Here is a 5,277-nt window from a genome sequence, read left to right on the forward strand (position 1 = left end):
ATTTATTTTATTTTATTTAATCACTGTTGCCATGTTTTCTTTGGGCCGGTTTGAGATATTACTATAATTATTCCTAAAATATTATATAACGAGTCCGTAAAGTTTAATTAAAGGTTGACATTTGTCATTATGAGAAATTATTAATAAAAATTTAATATACTTACTCCTGATTAGTAAATGTTTATTAAAAGTAAGGAATTAAAAGCTAAAACTTATTTCGTTAATTTCAAAATTTGAATTTTCCTTTGTCTAATAGGTGACAAAGATCAACATTTGCAATTCAAATTAACTCATATACATCAAATGCTCCTATATTAATTTTTTACTGTAGATGGTCTGGGACATGGTCAAGAATGATACACAAAACATAGAAATCAGTGTTAGTACCAAACGTTTCGTCCCACTTAGCAGGCAGGGCTTCACAGGGCTAAATAAGAACATCATATAATAATAAGAATATACATAAAAAGTTATTTACTAAATGAAAGTATTTTGGAAGTTCGTAGAATATATAGAAAGGAGATGGTCTGTACGAGGTCAATATAACTCAATAGTTATTTTATTAAACAATAAATAGTTTATGAAAGGAATATGGTCCGGGTGCGGTCAAAAAAACTCAAATAGTAGAAATATACTATTTTAATGAGCCAACGTTTCGCCCCACGTTTCAGGGCTTCTTAAGGGCTATTTTGACTGCAGTCAAAACAAAAATTCATTTTTGTTTTGACTGCCGTCAAAATAGCCCTGAAACGTGGGGCGAAACGTTGGCTCATTAAAATAGTATATTTCTACTATTTGAGTTTTTTTGACCGCACCCGGATCATATTCCTTTCATCTTCACACACGGTCAATCAATAATCTTCCAATAAATAGTTTAATAACTATTTATTGTGAGCCAACGTTTCGTCCAACTTTGGAGGGCTGAAAAAGATCCAATCAACAAAAAAAAATGTAGCAAGTGAGAGAATTGATAACACGAAACGAAAGTAAACTAAGGTATGACCAAAAACGATTTAAAATATGTTAAAATTTATATAAAAATGAACTAAGAAATGAAATTAAAGGAAATACAAACAATATGTACAGTGAAAAGAATAAATAAACAAGAATTACAAAAAAGGTATTAGACAGCTAATGAAAACGGAAATGATAAAAGAGAAATATAAAAATACAGTACATAGTAGTCAAAATTGATGAGTCTGCTAAGTATAGATAGGGGGAATAAAAAATGGCGGCTATTTCAAAGCGATAACAAAAAAAAAATTTTCATTCGGAGCTCTATATCTTAAAAAGTAGGAACAAAAAAGAAAATCTAAGAAAACATCATTTAAAGAAGAGTAAATTAGCTAAAATATGAGCCCTAATAGAGCTATTTACGTTAAATATTTCTCGAGATATTGCTTTTTAAAAAGCAACGTTTCATAAAATTTTGTATGGGACGTACTGAAAGATCAGTAGTTAGTGAATTTATTTTGAAAATTTTATATCTCAAAAACCATTTGACGTGCAGATTTCTATTAGCACTCAAATTAAAGCTAGTTTAACGAGTTATAAAGTAGTCTATGATGTTTATCTTCGTAGGAGTAATAGTTTACATGGAATTTGCTAAAATAAATTGATTTATAGTTGTTCGCACAAATTTTCATTTTCCAAATTTATATTCCTATGTGAAAATCATAAAAACTACTACCCCTACGAGTGTCATAAACTACTTTATAGAAAGTTAAATTTCCTTTATTTTGAGTGTTGGCAGACATATGTGCGTCTTATGGATCTAGAGATATCATTTTTCAAAAATCCAACATTTTATACGAACAACTAGAAATTAACATTTTGTGAGTTTATTTTGTCAAATATCATAAAAACTACTACTTCTACATAGATAAACATAATTAACTATTTTGTAGTAAATTTAACTAGCTTTAATTTGATTGCTAGCAGACATCTGTACATCATCCAATGGTTTCTGAAATGAAGTTTTTCATAAATGATACATATTTTCCGAACAACTATAAATCAATTTATTTTAGCAAATATCATGAAAACTAAGGTAAAGGTCATTGACTTCTTTATAGTCCATTAAACTATCTTTAATTTGAGTGCTAATAGACATCTGTAGGTCACATAGTTCCTGAGATATAGATTTCTCAAAATAAATTAACTAACTATTTTTGTAAATTTACTCTGCTTTAAATGATGTTCTATTAGAGTTTGTAGTGTTGTAGGTAGTTACAAAGATATGGGGCTCCGAAATGGAAAAAAAAACAAAATAATGTTTTAAAAGAGGCGTTTTTATCCCCCCCCCCCAAATATGCTTGGCAAATTCTTCCATTTTGACTAGTAATAATAATAATACATAGTTTTTATTAACGTAATAAAAAATTGGGGTGAATTAACCGACTTTTTCTACTCTTGGACTGTTGTACTATATGGGGTCATATATGTATACTTTCATAGTTTTATTATATTTTACAATGTTTGTATCTTGTTTTAATTTAGCCCTGATGAAAACGTGCAAAAAAGTGGCATCAAACATTGTTTAATAATAAATTTGGATTTTTTTTTTGTGCTATTTGTATTCCTTTCTTCACCACCACCCAGACCATTTTCCTATAATTAATTACTTGCGGTCAAAGAATAATCTTCAAATATTGACTATTTAATAACAACTTTTCCAAAAGTGGATATGTAATGAGTTAATTAATATAAGTGAAGATGATGGTTGGACGGTACGGTCAGGAAAAAACCTCACAAATAAACAGAAAATTATCTCTGCTGAAAGCTTTCTGATGAAGACCTGAAATTAAGGTCGAAACGTCGGCACGAATAAATATTTTTGATAGTACGAAAGCTACGTACTTTAAGCATCAAGTAAGTCGATTGAGAGTTCCGAATAATGACTGCTTAGCATACAATTACCAATGTACTACAATAACATTCCTGTGTACGTGAACAGCCCACCATTATTTTTTTCTTATGTACAATTTATTATAGACCATAATTTATCAAAGATAGACCAGCGTACAAGCACGAACAGAGCCTTATTCTCTTCATTAAGAATATGGAAATCCCGAAAAATCTTTAAAAACCACAAACTGAGGGTGTAGAATCCTACGATAAAGCCTCTGATATATGGCTGCCAAGCAAAATAGAGAGATTTGAATGGAAATTCATCCGTACTAGGGATGCGACATCAATGTCGATGTATTGAAAACATCGATGTTTTTAAGCCCATGTTTTTTTAACATCGATGTTTTACGTTTATCCCAATTTTTCATTTTTTTTTTTCCAAAAGTTACTAAATGAAAACAAAAAATTACAGTACAAACAGTATCCTATCAACAATGTAGTGGGATAAAAAAGGACCTCCAACCATCACGCTAACGACGTAATAAAGATAAATTACGACTAGAAAAACATCGATGTTTTAAAATATCTATGCTCAATATTAAAATATCATTGCATACAAATCTTTGCCAAAAATACTTCGATGTTTTTGAACAACCATTTCAGTAACATAAGGTCTGTTCCAACGACTACGCATTCTACGGCCTGTCAGAAGTGATTTTTGGAATAAAGAATCCGACACCGACTACAAAAAACATCGATGTTTTTAAAATATCATTACTTGGAATACATTACCCAAAATACATCGATATTTTAAAATATCGTTGCTTACAATACATTACCCAAAATACATCGAAGTTTTTGAACATCCATTTGAGTAACATAAGGTCCGTTCCAACGATCACGCATTCTACGGCCTGTCAGAAGTGGTTTTTGAAACTAAGAATCCGACAACCACTACAAAAAACATCGATTTTTTTGGGTAATGTATTGTAACCAACGATATTTTAAAACATCGATGTATTTTGGGCAATCTATACTAAGTAACGATATTTTAAAATATCGATGTTTTTTGAAGTCGATATAGGATTCTTAATTCCAAAAATCCCTTCTGACAGGCCGAAGAATGTGTGATCGTTGGAACAGACCTTATGTTACTCAAATGGATGTTCAAAAACTATCGATGTATTTTGGGTAATGTATTGTAAGGAACGATATTTTAAAACATTGATGTTTTTTGGAGTCCATGTCCTATTGGTTGATTAAAAAAGCACTTCTGACTGGCCGAAGCATGCGTAGTCTTTAGAACAGTCTTTATGTTACTGAAATGGTTTAAAAAAAACATCGATGGTTGTTGAATATCGATATCATATCTCTACTCCGTACTATTAAAGCAACAATCTGGGATCAGATCCAATTATCCAGAACAGTTAACTGCTTGCAGAGACTGATCAATCGATATATCATGATGTGAATACGACGAGGTCATGATGGGTTGGACATGTGGCTCGAAGCAATCCATGAGAACGCCTCTACACAACAGTAGTTGGCAAGAGACCACTTGGGAGGCCAAAAACTAGAAGGAGAGGCAGAATGGACAAAGATGCGAAATAGCTGCATGCAGAAATCTGTAAAGCAGTTGCCCATCGAGACAGGCATAGAGAAGACTGGTTCAGGCGGCCAAAACAATGCATAATTAATCATAAACGGAATTTCTGTAAATGCGTGTTAAGTTTTGGAAATTTTAAAATCACATTCCAATGAATGTATTTATCTTTGTCTAAGCTATTTTTTTTTTTCTAAGCTAACTCAATTTGCGTATTTGTGATAAATTTACTTCTTCAGGCAAATATTGAGCCTCTTGTAAAGGAAGTCAAAGATAAATGGCAATCTTTTTGGAACGAAAGCCCAATGAATAAATTAAAAATTATTAAAAAGGACGTCAAGCCCTGGTGTACCTCCAGACGCAAATGCCGTAGAGAGTCGTACAGGCTGAGAATAGGTCACACGAGGCTCACCCACTCCTATCTTATTTCAAAAGAAACGCCTCCGAACTGCCAGTATTGCAACAACAATCTAACAATAAGCCATATTTTCCAACGATGCCCATATTTCACACCACACTTCAAGAGCTCAGGACTAAAGCAAGATATCTCAAAAACCCTTTGAGACGATGATAAAGTAATAAAATTGGTGTTTCAGTTTTTAAAATCACAAAATTTACTGACAAAAATATACCTTGATCGGAACGGAAAAAAAAATAGTAATAATAAAATAATAAATAATCAAATTTAAAAAATACATAAAATTTAACGAATATTGGCAAAATTAAATAAAATATAAATGGTGTTGATGACCAATGAAGTTTGGCGCCACTGAACATTATATGGTCATATCTTATATTCTCCACTACTCAATTTCAGTTGGTGG

At 31.5% G+C, this 5,277-nt stretch overlaps 1 protein-coding gene across 4 annotated transcripts in view; it reads right to left on the minus strand.

Annotated features, from left to right (window-relative positions):
- The window catches only part of LOC106679193 (UDP-glucosyltransferase 2), an 83,297-nt gene that overhangs the window by 12,437 nt on the left and 65,583 nt on the right, over positions 1 to 5,277 (minus strand). The window lies entirely within an intron of this gene.

This window comes from Halyomorpha halys, unplaced genomic scaffold (assembly GCF_000696795.3).
Source record: "Halyomorpha halys isolate HHAL.00 unplaced genomic scaffold, Hhal_1.1 Scaffold183.1, whole genome shotgun sequence".
Lineage (NCBI taxonomy): Eukaryota > Metazoa > Arthropoda > Insecta > Hemiptera > Pentatomidae > Halyomorpha > Halyomorpha halys.